At 37.5% G+C, this 18,847-nt stretch overlaps 1 long non-coding RNA gene across 1 annotated transcript in view; it reads right to left on the bottom strand.

The window, feature by feature from the left end:
• Nucleotides 1-6,151: 6,151 nt before the first annotated feature.
• The window catches only part of LOC120481160 (uncharacterized), a 275,415-nt gene continuing 262,719 nt past the window's right edge, over nucleotides 6,152-18,847 (bottom strand). The window contains exon 5 of the long non-coding RNA XR_016169034.1: nucleotides 6,152-6,224. This is a non-coding gene — a long non-coding RNA (uncharacterized LOC120481160). The remainder of the gene's footprint in view (nucleotides 6,225-18,847) is intronic.

Genomic DNA, 18,847 nt, shown 5'->3' with positions numbered 1-18,847 from the left:
TTCTCTCTCTGAGTTATAATGAGGGTCACATTCAGCATTGAAATGTTGTAGAACTTTGCAGATAAGTGTCTGGAGTTGTATTGCTGCATTTGAGTGATCTGTTTGATCTAAAGCGAGCCTGTTTTGTGAAAAGAGCGTCTATCTATCTATCCACCCAACTGAACGTGCCACATGAATGAATAAAGCATATCCACCTATTAACACAAACACAAACACACAATATTGTATCCCCTTACACTAACCAGACAGTAAATTCAAACCTACCCATCACAGACAACGTTCTGCATTGTTACATTTTCAAAAAAAAAAAAAAAAAAAAAACCCATCACATTAAAAGATGTTTTCCTCATAAGGACCAAAATGTCCCTAAATGGCCAAGAATTTCGAAGTTCCCGAAGTTCAGATAAAATGTGACCTTACTTATACACATCAATAGATAGCCAAAGAGGAAAGAGCAGCTGTTAAAGTCATGAATGTTCTCATGGGAAAAAAAGATCACTTTCTTTACCTTAGACAACAAAATTAAATGTAGAACAAAAGGAGACAACAAAAGGAGCCCCACAATATGAAATGCCTTTAGCCACGGGCAGTTTATCTTTTCACACTGTCTAAGACAGCTATGTGACACACATAGGCCTATGTATTTGATGTTTAACATATTTGTGGAGTGGGATTCTGAAGATAAGATTAAGTAATCTAAAATGCGTTTCCTCAACAAGTTTCAGAATTAAGGTTTCAAACACACCAAGATCCCAAAGTCATACATTTTATCATGATCTCAAAAACGGTAGGTCGAAACTCTTACTGTGTGTCTTCTAATTTTAGGAGAACCATCTGAAACTGACTTGAGACATAATTGAGAGGCCTACTGAGCTATAAAAGAGTAACTTTGCCATTCTGCTGGTGACTATAAAACAACATGTCCTCATTCCATATGGTTAAATGCATCACCTCTTTAGAGTTATATTTAGTTTGAGGTGTAACATTGTCTGTTCGGAGTATCCTTTGTGATGTTTGTGTAAGTACCGGCTGCTTTTCTGTTAAAAGTGTCATTGAACTTTAGCCCAGTGTCGTAGATTAGATTAAATCTCTGTCTAATTATCTCAATGATTGCACTCAACAACCATCATAGCTTTAAGTTTTACCACCTTGTCTGTGGGTTAGAGCGTATTTGGACAAACAGATAAAACAATGACATGGTACTAAAACAACTTATTCATAGTTCAGGTCCTGCCCGCTCTTCAAGAGGGTCGTTACATAAGAGAACATCCACGTGCCTTTGCCTTCCTTTGATTTCAATTCATTAAATTATACCTTTAATTAGGATCTGTCAATTGAACATGTTAATTACAAGTAATTATAAAACAAATAGCACTTTTTTAGAACAAATAATATACGTATTTTGACTTGCCACTTTTTTTGGGTTTCAAGTTTGTCTGACAGAATAATGCAATGTCCTTGAATTATCTGGGGCCTTTTTCAGAAAATATTCAGATATGATTTTTATTTATTTAGTAGTTTGATCAATTTAGGATTGTGTGACATTCAGAATTGAATTAGCTAAACTCAAGTATATAGGAAGTAGAATAAAAATGAAATTAAATGTAAAGAAAATAAAATACATTTTTAAAAATAATAAACAAAGCATCAAGACAAACACTGAATGATGGCTTGACAAAACCTAGTTTGACATTTCTGAAAAAAAAAAGATAGAAAGACAGACAAATAGAGACATTGAGACATGGTATATTATACTGATATCACTTTCAAAACTCGTTTTCAAAAACATTCTTTTTCGATTTTCAGAAACCTACTTCAAAGTTTGTGTTCTCAGGCCACTAAATGAACAGCCAGAAAGTATTAAAAAGTTCTCTGTATTCAGTTGAGGTGTTGTGGAAGCAGCCCCAAAGTTAATAACTAATGATTTTTACAAAGAATATTAATCAATTGAAAACTTGCTGGATAATGACTTTCTTATAGAGCTGCTGTACAGCCAAAACAAACTTTGTTGCATTCATTTCTTTTTATCACTGTAAAGCTAAAAAGTGGTGACGATAGATAGATAGATAGATAGATAGATGGATAGATGGATAGATAAAATATGATCTTCTCTGTTGAGTTCTTACCAGTCTCCTTGTGTTTATGTTACAGCTCGTCTTTCATGGTTCCGACCCCCAGATGGCTGTAGCATGCTGAGCCTATAATTATTAATGCTCTGGTTGATGTGGGGCTTGTGTTGTGCTGTTAATATACCTTGTAAGAACACGTACACCGCATGTGGTTCACTACATCATACCAATAAACATCCAATTATTTTCAATCACCCCTGAGAGACTTTCACACACAATGGCTATAAACAACAAAATACGTCGTGAACAACACAAGAACATCCCGTCTGCGGGTGTCTGCTTGTGCTCAACAATGATTGTCAGTCTCTCCCGGTAGGCGAGTAATCAAATAAACAGACTCTTAACAACAACATGGAGAACTCACAAAAACTCTCTCTCTACCTACCTTACATGTATTTAACAACTCTCAATAGAGAGAGAGAGCGAGAGAGCGCAAGAGAGAGACCATAAGCAATGTTTTCTCTATCCCTCTTGCTGTCTAAACAGATACTGCATGTTCATTGATAATTAGAGAGAGATAAATAATGTTATGTTTGACAGCCTCTGAGTGTGTGTGTGTGTGTGTGTGCGCGGATGTGTCTCTTTGGCCCTATGCTAATTTGTCTTTATGGTCTGGACGGCAGAGATAACAGCAGCCTGGGCTGTTTAAAAGTATTTACTGACCTGAGCGCTGAGAACAGACAGAACGCATCCTTTCACTCGTTCAAAAGAACTGTGGCATTATTGCGCGACTGGACATGTCAGGTTGAGTGTTTTCCTCCATGATATCAGAACAATTGTATTACTCAGACATTTTAACCTTATTCCTCCCCAAAAATATTAAAAATAAATTTTAATATCGGAATTAAAAACATGCTCATCATAGAAGAGGTGTAGGCCTATTTAGGCCTAACTATGCATAATACTCTTTGGATAAAAGCGTCAGCTAAATTAATAAAATCCCAGGCAAAAGTTTGGGGTCAGTAAGATTTAAAAATCTTGTGCTAACTGAGGGAGCATTTATTTGATAAAAAATATAGTAAAACAATAAAATAGTGAAATATTATGAAAATTTGAAATAAATGTCTTCTATTTTATATATATTTAGAAATACATTTATTATTGTGATGCAAATACTAACTTTGTGCTCAAGATTTTTTTCCTATTATTAAATGTTGAAAACAGTTGTGCTTAATTTATTTTTTTTCTTGTTTTTTTGGGAAACCATTTAATTAATAGAAAGTTCAAAAAAAAAAAAAATTCCAAATAAGATTATACCTCCTGATAAGCTACAGTTCAGACGCTCTTGTACACTGCAATTTGCTCTATCGCTTTGATATTTTATCTCCTAATTTTAACTTCAGCAAATCAGCGCAGTGTAGGGGTGTAACGGTACATGTATTCGTACCAGACCGTTTCGTTACAGGACTTTTTGCACATGCACACCGAATGCAATGCGGAACTTACATCAAATATAGCTAGCGTCATGACCAATGCAGGCAAGCCAGAGCTTGAAGACCCACCCATATCATCATTAAGGTCTCCTGTTTGGGAACACTTTGGTTTCCCAGTGAAATACATTGACGGACAAATGCTAGTCGATAAGATGAAAGCAGTGTGCCGACATTGCCCATTGCAAGTTTACAAGTTGTAAACTTCATTGACAATCTTTTCTGGAGTCAGAGACAACTGTTCAAACAGGATGGCCTCCACCCGAACAAATGTTGTTTGCTAAAGGACAACGTTAACTTCTCCTTCCATCACCCTTCAGCAGTGTGTGCCAATCCACTCAATCTGAATGTTACACTCACACCTGGACAGAGTGTAAAAAAATAAATAAAACCTCTCCTCATATCACAGCCTCCGGTAACACCAGAGCAAAAGCCCCTCTCACTAGACGTTATTACTCTCTCCAGCTTCCCCGCTTCAGCGCTTCTCCAAGAAATTGGAGGAACTGGTGTATGCTGGAACTAAACTATCCTTCTCCTTTGCTGCAAGCCCCCAGATATCAACCAAAAAGGGGCGACCACCAAAGCCTATGAGCCCAGGTCACCCTCCCCCTCATCATGTGAGAGCTCTTCGGCCTCTGCCAAAACGCCAGGGTCCACACACCCTCTTCCATCTGATCTAGGTGAACCAAAAACAACTGATACCAGCTCTCAGTGATATGTGTTGGGTCCTCGCTATGATAACAGTAACTTTCTGAAATGTTTACAGAAGAAGCAGGAAACCAGTGTTCTTGTATCTTTCTCTATTTCTGTTATATTACATGCTAGAAAGTCTGTCTTCCCTAGCCGTACAGCAAACCAATCTCATCTGCTGCCTGTTATATTTCAAACTAAGATTGCTCTGGGGGAAAAATAATACTGTAAAGTTATCATTTTAAACATCTCATCAATTTAAAAATCAATTTTCATGCTTTTTTTGTTTTCCTCGTCTCTCTCTCTGGATGACATCTCTCGGTTCCTTTAGCATGAATTAGAGCTTAGATTCTCTGCCCGAGCCCAAACTTGACCCGACCCGACCCAACACTATCCCCGGGCCGGGCCCTTGATCTGGAGACGTGCACTCCCAATGCAATAGACTTGATGGCCGAGTGCGGGCGCGGGCGGTAATGCACTCACTCTGTGTGTGCGGGTTGAGGGAGAATAAAACGATTCGCGGACTCCCACAAACTAGAAATATCTATGAATAAGACATTTAAAAACGAATAGATATTTATTCATCTGTTGCAGAAAAGCAACAAGAACAACAAACAAAATAGAAACAATTTACAGGCCAGAGTTTCTATTCGTAACATGTTTGCAGCGTTGAGCGATGTAGCCAATCACAAACATGTGTTGATTTCTTGAACGAAGTGGCCAATAGGATAGACTCCCCTCACTGCTCAAAATGGACTTTTTGTTCAGTGCTGAAATCTGTATGCTGGCAAATCCTCTAATTATAACAAACAACATGTGAATATTTTATGAAAGACTCATTGTGCAGTTAGCTTCATTGAGATTGCGATGAACTGTCAGCTTTTTAGGAATTATTAAGGTAGTGCACTTTGCGCGCATTCAGTCATGCCAGACCATGCATGCAGGAGCCTGATTGCTTTTATGTTAAATGAAGAGTGGTTTGTGTGTTGTTAATGCTTTAATAACAAATAATTTAGGGTAGGGTCAGGTTTTGTTTACATCCATTTTATTTGTTTTTGGTATTTATTCAAGTGCATTTTGTGTTAACAGAGACACTGCTTTTATTGTTTTCGGTTGTTTTGTTCATATTGTGCTTTTCATTTTCAGTGTTAAATAGTCTTTAGAAATTAAAGTTTATTGATCTTTGAAAAGGTGTACCTGCATTATTATGCCATTATCATTATTTTAGATGTAAATGGTCTTGGAACGACAATATTATCGTTTATCGCAATAATTTATTGGACAATTTATCGCCCAGCAAAATTTTTTATCGTGACAGGCCTACTTTTATGAGCCTTTTCAGAGTGAGTAGGAGAGGTGGGGGTGTAGCTGTGCTATTTAAAGATTTCTGTCGATGTAAGCAAGTATAATTTGGGAATGACCTGTCTTCTCGAATATCTGTTAAAAGGTGCCCAACGAATTTTACTTATCATTTACAGGTCTCCTCAAAACTCTTTAGCCTTTTCTCAGGACTTTGAGGAGATGTTATCAACAATTTCCTTGGACTGTTGGACTGTTTTGCTATTGCTGGGGATTTTAATATTCACATACATAATGCAGAAACCAATGTAGCAAAAGAAATCATAAATGTTTTAAATACTTTTGATCTGACTCAACATGTACATGGACCCACACACAATCGTGGGCACACTCTAGATTTACTTAACAGTAAGGGTCTAAACATTTCACGTTTATTTATTTATTTGTTCATGCTTGTTATTATGGATGTAGAACTGTTTGATCATTTCTGTATTTTCTTTGACATATTGATCTCTCCTACTATTGAAGCTAGATCTGTGTCTGTCAAATAGAGATGCTTCAATGAGAACACTAGTGTGCTATTTATGAAGGCCTGAAAGCATACCTGTGAACTCTGTGAATTCTCTCCTTGAGTCCTTTAACTCACAAGTCCAGAGTGTAATAGATGATATTGCTCCTGTGAAAGTCAGGAAGAAGAAACTCAAACCCTTGGAGAAACTCAAAAGCAGTACAAAATATGAAAAGACAATCCAGAAAACCTGAGAGCATGTGTTTGGAAAAAAAAACTTGTAGTCCATTATAACATCTATAAAGACAGCCCCCATGCTTTCAATGTGGAACTAGGCAAAGACAGACTTTCTTCTCAAATATTATAAAGAGAAACATAAACAACACACACACTCTTTTTGCTACTGTAGAGTCTAACAACCCCCCAAGCCAGATTCCTAGTGAAATGCTTTCAGAAAGCAAGTGCACTGCAGAAGTTTGCTTCCTTCTATGAGAAAATCAATATCAGAAAGCGGCGATCAGCATATCCGCGTGTGGCATTGAGGTCAGACAGATCAGACCACATCCACAAAAAGTTACTATGTCTGATTTTGAAGACATTAGTGGTCATTTTTTTAAAGAAACAGTACAGCACATCAAAACATCAACCTGTGCCCTTGACTTCCCCACTTCCTTTTTTAAAAGTGTGTTAAACTGCTTAAAAGCAGGTGGTAAATTCTTTACTTCTCTATGGGACTTTTCCAAAGTCCCTTAAAACTGCCATTGTCAAGGACCTCCTGAAAAAGAGCAATCGGGATTGAGCAATTTCAGACAAATCTCAAATATAGACAAGATCATTGAGAAAGTTGTCTTCAATCAGCTGAACAAATTCTTAAATCTCAAATGGATACTTTGACAATTGGACATCCAAATCAACCTTAGTGCTGCATTTGACACTGTCAATCATAACATACATCTTTACAGGCTGGAAAACAACCAAATTGCTTACCACAGCTATGCAGATGATACACAGATCTACTTAGCCCTATCGCCTAACGATTACAGCCCCATTGACTCCCTGGGCCAATGCATTGATGAAGTGAACAGTTGGATGTGCCAAAACTTTCTTCAGTTAAACCAATACAAATATGTTCTGAAGGTGAAAGCATACCTTGACGCTAGGGATCAAACAATTAAAATCAAGTGATTCTGGAGTCAGACCTAGTTTCAGTAGTCATGTCAAAGCAATAACTAAACCAGCAGGGTGGATTATTGCATTGAACTCCTCACTGGCCTTCCCAAAAACACCATAAGACAGTTGCAGTTTATACAGAATGCTACTGCCAGGATTCTGAGCAGAACCAGTAAATATGAACACATCACACCAATCCTCAGGTCTTTACAATGGCTCCCAGTTATATTTAGGATTGTTTTAAAGTAATATTACTGGTATAGAAATCACTCAATGGCCTAGGACCTCAATACATTGGAGACATGCTCACTGAATATAAACAGATTATTAGGATCACATCAACTAAATACCAAGGGTTCACTCTAAGCGTGGCAAGTCTGCTTTTAAATATTATGCCAGACGTTCTGTGGGGTGGGACTGGATGGACTTCATTCCTAGAGCTTCCAAACAAATGGGGTTTTTGGGGTGCAGACTGTCTGATGGGGCAGTGCACCCGAGGTCAGTCCTAGTGCTTCTCCTGTCCACACACTCTGCCTTTTGGATGAGAACGGACTTCATACATCCACTAAAAATAACCTTGGGTCCAGTTGGTTAAAACTAATTCCATATATGTCGCTTAGTCTCATATTTCATTATTTAATGCAATGAAATTCCCACATATCTGTGGTTTAACTGTCCAAAAACTTTTGGTACCACTGTACATCAAATACATGTAGAGCATCTATGTCTTAGCTTGTCTTAAAAAAAAAAAACATCCATTTTTAAACAAACCCCTCAAGGACACAATTCTCTGGTTATTATTTAAAAAATCGTTATCAACATGAATAATCTGTTAAAAACATGTATCTGTGTATTTATAAATGCACTGTGCATGCCTAAAGGCACATTTTGTATTTCCTGAGAGCAGATGCTGTTGATGTCTGTCCTGCACTACTATACAAAGGTGAAACGCAGTAAGATTGTCAAGTTTAAATTATGACAGAAATTTCATCTCTTGGGTTTCAAATGTCCTATGACAGATGGGTTGTCTTGGAACATAAGTAAGCAAATATTTCGTCAAAGGCTTTACACTCAATTTCGTCTATTATTGCCCCTGCCGCCTAGCTATCCCGACATTAAACCTTGTTTTTTTGGAATCTCCACTCCTGTGGCTGCACATAAGTATGGTCCTCAATTATAAATAACCATGCAGTGCAGCCTTTTAAACTTGCCGAAGCAGTGACTCTTAATCTGCTGGTCCGGTTATGCTGCTTTCAGTCACGTGACGCTGGCTCTAAACGAAACGAGTTGTGGAAACGCGTTGGCCTACTTTTTGTCCCTCTCTACTATTATAGTTTTACAAGATGGTGTAACGACATGGAAGCCATACCCGTCCCATGTATATCAAGATAATAAATTCTTTGTTTAAGAGGATAAGTCAGATCATTGGCAGGGGTATTTGTAGACCATCGAGGACATATTTATGAATAAAAATATTGATTTTAGATAAAAAAAGTAATAAAAAACGAATAAAATACACAGTGTCCCTTTAAACGCGTAGTTCACCCAATAAATATCCCATAATTGACTTACCTTCAAGCCATGCTAGCTGTACAGTATATGACTTTCTTTCAGTTAAACACAATAAGAGTGATATTAAAAAACTGTCCTGGCTCTTCCAAGCTTTATAATGGGAGTTAATAGTAACTGCCTAAAAAAGTGCATTATTTATTATCATATAATTTGTTCAGTTTATGCCACAGTCGTTCATACAAATATTTACACATTAAGAAGTTTGTATTTTCCTCTCATCAGTGCATTTTGCATTGCACAGTATTTACTTATGCGAGAAGGGCAGGCAGAAAGAGAGATGTAGACGGAGATAAGGCCAGATAAAAGATGTTGTACCACTGTTCAGCGGTTGCTTTTTTGGAGATGGAAAGTTGTAATATTTTGTTGTGTAATGTGCTGTGTGATAGACTGGGGTAGGCTTTTACACAGTGGAGCATTATGGGACAGCTCTCCCCTGGAGTCAAAGACCCAATCTAATACCCCGCTGAACTCTGACCATTCTCCACACGAGACCTCAGGGACCTTCAGCAAAGAGATATGAAGTGAGACACATTTACACAAAGTGTTCTATTTATCTCCGCTCACTCTCTCTGTTCACTCTCTCCATCTTTTCTTTAGCTGCAAAATACCAAATGGGACATGCTTAACACACCCACACCCTTTCTCATTCTCTTTCTTCCTCCTTTCCTCTGCGTATTGGCAGACAGCTGCAAGAACTTTAACTCTAACTAACAGTTTTATTTCCATGTGGATTATAACACACAGAGGCCAAATGGAGCTCCAGATATTCCACTGTTTGGCAAACATTAGCGAGAGGGAGAGAGTTTCAGAGAGAGAGAGAGAGAAGAGCCGATAGAAGCAGCAAGGTCATGTGTAGAGCAATTCTCCATCATATCCAATAAGCTTATCTTGGAATATAACTGCAGCCCAGAGCTTCACAGACTTCCACCGTCTATTTAACTGTTAAAACGGGCCGTTATTTACCCATCAAAGTCTTGGAACCGGGCCTGAAATATGGATTTTAAAATGAATATACCAGCCATCTAAGGTACACACCACATAATCATACTCTCACCGTGAGATCTCAGCTCACAGCGGTTTGGAGTCGGTTCCTGGATTCAATGTGATGTAAATTTTGCTTTTGTTTGCACATGAATGGCATATGTAAATAATTTGCCAATTTGCACACCCCTACGGGCTTGATTCACCTTGAATATGCATAAGATAGTGATGTGGGGGGAAATGTTTATGGATTTACTGGGAAATCTGCCATGTTTAAATCCAAAACATTCACTTTATAGTTTTTTTCCTGCATTGTCTGTAGTCAAACGGAATGAAAATGTTCTGTCAAAACTGACTATGTATTTGTCAGTGGGAGGTGACGATGTGACATTGGCTTGCTGAAGTGTAATATTTGTTATCGGCAGGTGTCCGTCAACCGGTCAGATAATCGATGAGACAAGATAATCAACCGAGCACAGTTAACCTTGGCAATACACTACTGTCGGAGAAAGACAATGTCAATTTGTGCAGCGTGGGTCTGACAAACACCAATCACACATGCACCGGCATTAGAAAAATAAGCCAATGGGAACAAAGCTAGTATGGATTTTCTACATGTGCAGTAGATTCAAGTTCACAGCAGTATCTTCCACTACACACATTCCTTTTCTTAAAAGTACTGTATATTCTCAACAAAACAAGTTATTGTATATATAGTCTTTTTTGCACTAACAAACAGCTGGACGCATTATTCAACTTAGTTTTGAAACAAGAAAAATTAACTATTTTAACAAGACAAATATTTAAGGGATAATGCACAGTCTTGTTACACAGCTTTTCTCCAAATAAATAAACAAAATACTGTTTAAACTAAAAAAAAACTGTGTTCATTATGTTCATTATATTATAATCCATTACAATGAACAGAACTGGTGCTAATAATGAATCCATCTGATTGAATTTTTAATACAGTTGATAACTTAAACACAAAATGCAACCGCTGTGTTTGTATGATTCAATAGAGCAATTACCATTACCATTGGTCATTACCAGGAAATATCATTATATTTTCATTGATTTATATGTATATTATAATATAAATGTAAATTCAATTTTTGACTGTTACGGTGGATCACATTTTGCATTGCTTGGTGAAATTTCATGGGTGAAATCCAGGCGAGAGAACGTGAGGGCGAAATATCTCCCCTTACAGATTTCGCAACGGGTAGTTGTTAAGTTGGTCACACATGAAGTTGTTGCATTTATACATTCCCTTGAAAAATGAAAGAAGAACTTACTCTTAATTTTTAAGTTTATTTTAATTACAGCTGCATCTGATGTAATTGCATTAAATAGTGTATAACAATTCAAAATAAAAAAAAAAACAAAAGTGTATTTAACATCATGCAATGCATTTTTTTATTGTTTATTTGAAATAATTAAAAGAGCAATTTCATGTCAATTCTTATATTGTTCAACTGTTTGAGGTTAATATAGGATTCAGACAGAATTATTATTAAATTATTAAATTAATTTAAGAAAGTAATTAATAAGTAATGCAATACTTTTTAGAGAGCGTAATTACAACAGTAATCTAATTTTCCTGTTGAAGGTGTAATTAGTAGTTTGTAATTAATTACATTTTAGAGTAACTTGGCCAACACTGACACACTATTGAAAAAAGAAAATGGATGTTTTTTGTTTGCAAAATTTTGCTAAATATTCAATCAATCAATCAATCAATCAATCAATCAATCAATCAATCAATCAATCAATCAATCAATCAATAAATCAATAAATCAATCAATCAATCAATCAACCAATCAACCAACCAACCAACCAACCAACCAATCAATCAATCAATCAATCAATCAAGAGTTAGCAGATATTAAGCAGATAGTCTAATACTAGTCTAATGAGAGTTAGGCCCCATTTACACGAAGGGAAAACGCAGATATTTCTCTGCGGTTTGGCCTCTCATTTACACAAAAACCACGTTTTTATCACAGAAAACGATTATTTCTAAAAACTCCGGCCAAAGTGGAGATTTCTGAAAACGCCGGTTATGTGTTGTCGTGTCAACTGGGAGAAACGGCGTTTTAGGTTCTCTCTTGTCGATTCTGGGGATTCTGATTGGCTTGCATGGCTTTATCCTTCTCCCTACACTGCCGCCCATAGGTTTGGCATAGATATGATGGCACTCGACAGCGTATTTATGCGGGTGTGTGCACGATGCTATTTTGAAAACGGAGAGGGGAAAAATATTCGTTTCTCTAAATACCCGGCTTTGTGTAAACGTGGCTTTAGTTGACATTTAGAGAGAGAGAGAGAGAGAGAGAGAGAGAGAGAGAGAGAGAGAGAGAGAGAGAGAGAGAGAGAGAGAGAGAGAGAGAGAGAGAGAGACAGACAGAGAGATGTAATGGAAAGTTGGGCTACTTATAGTCAACAGAATGTCCAAAAGGTTCCATCAAAATAAAGTGCAGAGAAGACTGTCTGGCTCTAATACAAGGTCTCATTTCCTTTCATTTCCTTTATATGTGAGTGTATAAGTGACTGTTTCTTCTTTTCCTATCCATTACTTGTCACATTCAACATCTCCACATTCTCTCTCTTTTGCAGTGGCAGAGGTTGAGAACAGTTATTGCAGGCCAGACAATAAAGGTTATTGTTAAGATTTCAAGCACTAACCCCGTGGCAACACTTCAATACGGCAACCCTTTTCTCCTCTCTCCTACAATACATGTGTGCTGCCTCTCTCAGCCCCCTCCTTTCACTTACCCTCTTGTCTCGTTCCTCATTGACCTTCCGTACATTAGCATATAGATAATGTATGGGGAGCTCATAAAGTTACACGTCAGCCTTTCTGAGCTGGAGGAGAGAGCACCAGCTCTGTTGTCAACCCATAAGAGGATGTGTAGGATATGCGTAGGCGTCTTTTCCTCACTTCAACTTGTTTTTTTGTTTTTTATTTCTCTAAATTGCATCTAAATTTAGTCCATTGTTTTATGAGCTGCGTGGCCTGCTTTATGTAATTGATTTGGTAAGTCAACAAGTTCTATGAATAAACATTTCTTAATAAAAAAGAAGACTCTATATCGAGTATGTTTTGTAGACATTTTCCGTCCAGAGAAATTCATCTTCTAGATGAACTAATGAGCACATCTGAACATGCTCGGCGAGTCCTATTGAGTCTGAGTTTTGTCGTGTCATCTATGTGTCGACCTATTATTTAGAGTCATCAATCATGAATTACTTTGGTAGGGATTCAAAAAGAATACAATCTGTATTTTACTGGTCACAGTATATTCTTCAACTGTCACAGTATATCCTTCAACCAGAACTATATTGACAGTTGTTGGTAACAGCTGAAAACAGATGCACTGTACACAGAGTACAAAAGAAAAAAAAAAAAAAAACATCTCCGGCACATAGTACATTAGTTATGAATGATACTAGTCTGGGTCTAAGCCTCTGCTGACTGCAGAATATGCAATAGAGAAGGAAGATTTCTCTTTGCCTCTAACTTTAGGAGACAGTCGTAATGATGATTGAATATAGTGGAAAGAACAGGAGAGGGAGAGTGAGAAAGAGTGAAATGAAGCTTGGGTATCATTTTTTGTTCTCAAAACTTCTCAGGCACTGGTGCGAATCTTCACAACAACAACCTTTTTCTTTCTCGCTCTTTAATTTGCTCGTTTTCCTCTCAGGCTCCTTGTATATACTCTCTCCGTACGTGTTCCAAAACCTAGTCAGCTTTCCTACACGGGCAGCTGCCTTCTAAGACTTAAATAGATTAAGTGAACTAATACACTCTGGACGGACACCAACCCCAAGGGCTGCATGATTAATCAATCTAAAACTGAAATCGCGATATGGCTGCATTTGAATGAAATAAATGCATGTATCAGAGTGAAGTGTGTTTGCTAACTTGCAAGAAATTTGTTATTCTGTGTTTTCTGCATCTCAGAGCTGCTTGATTTCACACAAAATCATCTCTCTGTGCTCTGAGTCTTTTAAAGTTGGCATGAAACGGAAGATGCGATAGTCTTTTCTAGGGGTGGACAATATGACCAAAATTTTACACAATCACAATACGAGTAATATCATTTCACAATAATGATATGTATCATAGTATAGTTATTTTTGCTTTAAATAAAGTTTTTACATCAAACATTTTTATACCATTGAAATTTCATGTCTCATCACCAGTTTTAGCTCAAAACAAATGCTCTCGTCCTCTTAGCCCTCTCTGAGCCTCTGGATCTCTTGGGCCTTCTTGAGAAGTCATAACGTGAAGATGATCCTGAACTAGTCCCTCAAGGACTCCAAGCTTGCTGCATTGTCTTTCCATTCCACAACGATCCTCTGACTACCACTGGCTCTCTCTCATCAAGACCACATCAGCAAAGATCAACTGGAGCTTCAACAAATTGCCACAGGACAGTTTAATTCAAATGGACGGGACATGCAAGTATCAAACTCAGTCTCATTTGATACATTAAGTATCCTTACCCCTTTTAAAGAAGGGTGTGTTAGAAAAAAAACTGATGGTTTGCTCAGGATGTTGATCTGCTGGACATCAAACAATGCTATGACTTCTGGCTTTCCTGTATTCTGCTTCAGCCCTCTTTCCCTTGGTAAACTGTATGCATGTATGTATGTGTATTTTCGAGTAGTTTAAATGTTTAGTCTAGTTGTTAATAAAGTCTTTTTCATATCACATGTAAAGTTGTCCATGTCTCAAACTCATATCTGGAGTCACTAATCATAGATCTTGACTACTTGCTCTTAGTAGTACTTAATAAAAAAGACACTTCCCATGCCCCAGAAATGTACATTCTATTAATTAATTAAATAAATAACCAATACTGAGTGTTCACTGGATGAACCGGGTAATTGGTTGTAATGGTAATGTAGCTACATCAAGTTAACCCGATTAACTGATCCAAATATTCATAATCAATTATAACAAGTTAGGATTGATTATTAATATTCCGTGGAGCTAGTTCACGGCATATAATTACATAGATGACGCCCTAGGATCGCGTGTAACCCTACCCCTACCCCAGACCTAAACCTACCCGCGTCATCTAACCGACGCTTTTCCTTTAGTAGGGCTGTAGTCAAGACCACCTTTGTCGAGTCCAAGACAAGTCCAAGACCAGGACTAGTAGAGTCCAAGTCAAAAGTCCAAAGAGGTTTGAGTCCAAGTTAAGACCGAGTCCAGAAAGGTTTGAGTCCAAGTCAAGACAGAGTCCAGGACAAAGAAAAAAAAAGTCTTCAGGGCCTGAATTTGGTTTTTGCCAAACAAAATTATTAAATTTATCTTGCCTTAATGTTTGTGCTTATTGCATTTTTTACAATGGGGTAATGCTGTTAAGAATTTACACAACACAAGGCTTGATTTAAATTGTTCAATTAAATTGAAAAAAGTTACACAAATAAATACAATAAAGATACAAACAAAGAGAAACATTTTTGAATAGGTCTAACACTAGTATTCATAGACAGAAACTGAATGAAGTAATCAAATGGAAAATAACACTGGATAGTATTTTAGTCCTGAATAAATTAAACACATAGGCTATTAATCCTGATTCCTTTAACTTAAAGCTCTCTTTTGTTGTTTTGACGACAAAATTAATGACCGACACATATGGTTACTGTCACTATAAGAGCTAGTGCATGGATTCTCTCTACATTATACTGGCATGTGTTTTATGCTTTATATTATACTCACGAAGACCGAAATTGACACAGTTTTGAGTGTTAAAGCAATATAGCCAATCCGTGAAAAATAACTTTTGTTACTTGCCAGCTGTTCTTGAGGTGGATTTTCTATGAATGGGCGCATAGTCATCCCAGAGAGCGCACGAGGACTGATAGTTTAAAATTGCTTGAACGTTAAACTGGTAAGACTTAAAAAGACGTGAAAATGGTAAGCTTTATTCACGTTGCACTGCTGGCCCGAATGCAAGTGAATATATCCGTCAAGTCCCGACTCCTGAACGCGAGTGTGTAGTATCGCAGCAGCGCTTGATGCGCCTTCCACAACACATGAGAAGACGCGGCACCGTTGAACGCTCACGCTGTTTGTGAAATTGCGTCTGGCAGTTATTAAAAGAATGATTTGATTTTCTAATCTGTGTGGATTACGATTGCGGGAATATCCCACATTATAAATGGGAGACCTGCAGGAATCATTAGAATTGTGCGCAAAACCCAGTAACTATAGTAACAGCATGAGAAGACACGCTCCATTGTAGTGAGCACTTGGTCGGTTAATTTGGGCATTTTCTAAGTTAACGTTACCCTGATATGCTAGTAATAAATGAACGCACATACAAAAATGTTGTACTCGGTCGAGACCAAAAGCCATATTTGGCAAGACCAGTGGCCGAGACCGAGACAAGTCCGAGTCCGAAACAAGTCAACCGGACTCGAATACTACAGCCCTGTCCTTTAGCATCAGTTAGATGACGCCAAAGGATCGCGTCATGTAGCTGACGCTAAAGGGCGCCTAAAGCGTCAGATATCGAAGCATGGTGAAAAGGTGACGCCTTGGGGTGAGAATGTGTTGCAGCACTACATAATTTGTATAATCAAATGTACAAAAACACGGTATTCTGGAACTTTATGAAGGATGCACACTGGCAGTTAGCTTCTTTCTGTGATGACCGGACAGTAAAAGAAATGGACAGAGCAACCCCATTGATTTCAACGGAGAAGACTGAAGGCCAATTTTTGCACTTCCTGTCTGATGTCTGAGTGACTGCGCAGGCTCAAACTGACAGTTGTAAATCTTCTAGTAGCTGTGCCAAGCAAAAAGTTGTTGAAATATTTTGTCCCATTGCTTTCATGGACTCTCGATCTATGGGCTTCTCCCATAGACAGTAAAAGGCTTCTCCCTCGACTTTATGCCTGCATGTCCCCGCGATTGCCTCATAGAAAATAATGTCTCTATTGTGCGACAGAAAGTTGCGTAGTGATGACGCAATCGTTAGCCTATTTTTCACAAAACGGCATCTATGGGGCCACAACGTAAGATACAAAGTAATGGAGCGTTTTCTACATTGTCGTGTTTCTTTAGAAATAAATAATGGACAAATGAAGTCTTTGGACACCTCAGATGTAAAGTTATTCGCTGTCAAAGTGACGCCAAAATGAATGGGAGTCAATGGGATGCTAACAGCAGGTGAAGTTCTGCTACAATTGCGCCCCCCGCGAGGCTTCAACTTCCGGCTGATGGATTGTTTGTTGATGACCATACAAAATTAGCCTTGTATTCTGCAAAATATTTATGGTGGTGTCATCAGCCAATCAGAATTGTTGTTATGTCATTTGCCTGCTGCTCATGTTGTTGGCTAAATAAGTTCTGCAGTTCCGTGACCAACGATGCCAGACAAATAGCCTACTTTCTGTGCCAGCTGTGCAACTGCCATTCAGATAAATGGGAATGCTAATGGATACTAGCTTTGAAACAACTTTTGCTGGATTGTGCCTATGATGTTTTAAAATGTGTTGGTAGGCAGCTCATTAGGTTTTGGAAGAGAGCCTCTGTCTTTGTAGAGTTTCTACAGTAAAGTTCTACACCAAAGCCTGTTCCTTGGACAATTTCAGGTGTGAGCCAGAGCAGCAAGCAAATGATTACAACTTGTAGTTTTCCGTCTAATAGTATATAGGTGAAAAAAAAATTGTCAACAAAATATGTAAAAGATACACTAAAAACATCAGACTTTATCTGTTTTCACACCAAACCTGGTCAAAGTATATTGTTTCAATTATCACATTGTATCATCAATAAAGCAACAGAAGCTGGGCTTCTATCTATCTATCTATCTATCTATCTATCTATCTATCTATCTATCTATCTATCTATCTATCTATCTATCTATCTATCTATCTATCTATCTATCTATCTATCTATCTATCTATCTATCTATCTATCTATCTATCTATCTAGGTGGTGGTAAAAATAAATCTGCATTGTTTATCCTTTTGACATCTCATTTAAAATTGTTTTCTTTTTATTAAATACTTTTTGCAATCTTCTTTTTTTTCTTCCTATAATGACTGATGAGTTTTGGAGAACACCTGACAAGAGATCAGAGACTATTCCTCCATATAGAATTCCTCCAGATGTTGGCACTTCTTCTCTTTAGTTCACCTTACTCATTTTCTACAGGGTTTAGGTCAGGGTCATGGCAGACACTTCATTTTGTGTTCTGTGACACATTTTTGTGTTGATTTTTATGTTTGTTTTCCTGATGGAAGATCCAACCACAGCCCATTATAAGATTTCCAGCAGAGGCCGGCAGGTTTTGATTTTTTTATTTGTTGGTATTTGCTATAAAGCAAATAAAATAGGCCCACAGCATTAAAGATCCAGTGGTATATTTAACCATGGGCATGGGGTACTTTATATCCCTGTTTTTTTAAGGATTTCTAACCCCAAGACTCAACTAATCTCTGCAATTCTCCATCTGTGATCCTGGTAGAGTCTTTGGCTACTCAAACTTTCTTCTTCACCATGCATTGAGACAATTTAGACAGACATACATCCTCTTCCAGGCAGATTAGTACCATCTTGAGTTGATTGGAACTTCTTACAGTAATTATTGCTCTGATGGTGGAAATGGACATTTTCAATGCTTTAGCTATTTTCTTTCAGCCATCTTTTGATGCACATCAGAACTATTCTTTAATTTTATTCGTCGTGATGGATGATTAAGCAAATTTGGCCTTTGTTTCCTCATATTTATACTCATGTGAAACAAATTAGACAATTTCATGTGCATACTTCAGAGATATTTTACTCATAACACATAGGAGTGCCAATAATTGTGGCCAATGTGTTTGAGAAAATGTATTTCATAATGTGATTTTCCCCCCACTTTCAATTATTTTACTTCAATGAAAGGTTCAATTTTTGCTAATTCTTTGAATGAAAGATCAATAGGATAATCAAAGCAGATTTATCTTTACAGCCATCTGATCATATTTATTTTTAGAGGTGTCAATAATTCTGGCCACAACTGTGTATATAATTGTGGCTCTGTGCTTGGATA

The sequence above is a fragment of the Pimephales promelas genome, chromosome 6 (genome assembly GCF_988280905.1).
Source record: "Pimephales promelas chromosome 6, fPimPro1.hap1.1, whole genome shotgun sequence".
Taxonomy (NCBI): Eukaryota; Metazoa; Chordata; class Actinopteri; order Cypriniformes; family Leuciscidae; genus Pimephales; species Pimephales promelas.
This window is presented reverse-complemented; position numbering and strand designations above follow the sequence as displayed.